The sequence below is a fragment of the Anarrhichthys ocellatus genome, unplaced genomic scaffold (genome assembly GCF_004355925.1).
Source record: "Anarrhichthys ocellatus isolate YVR2014 unplaced genomic scaffold, GSC_Weel_1.0 scaffold2, whole genome shotgun sequence".
Lineage (NCBI taxonomy): Eukaryota > Metazoa > Chordata > Actinopteri > Perciformes > Anarhichadidae > Anarrhichthys > Anarrhichthys ocellatus.
Window position 1 is genome coordinate 391,649 of NW_022280032.1, and position 328 is coordinate 391,976.

Consider the following 328-nt stretch of genomic DNA (forward strand, 5'->3'; position numbering starts at 1 on the left):
ACACACACACACACACACACACACACACACACACACACACACACACAATTCACTGCTTTTAGAAACTTTTCATTCTGAAAATAATTTATTTGTCTGCAAATACTTTTTTATTTTCTTTGACACAAAGTGGAAAAATGTGCAGTCAGACTTGTTTTAAGCTTTTTCTAAAGTCAAGTTTCTACAACCTGCTAATAATCAGCAGATGTTTTATGAAATAAAAGTCAGAGCCCCAAAATCGTTACAAGCAAGATAAATGTAATAAAAATATAACACAATCAAGAATTTAAAAATCAAAATATAGAAAGGTAAATAAAAAAAATAAATAAAT

General features: G+C 28.4%; 1 protein-coding gene across 1 annotated transcript in view; it reads right to left on the bottom strand.

The window, feature by feature from the left end:
• The window catches only part of cadps2 (Ca++-dependent secretion activator 2), a 109,950-nt gene that overhangs the window by 23,020 nt on the left and 86,602 nt on the right, over positions 1-328 (bottom strand). The gene's annotated exons all lie outside the window — the stretch shown is intronic.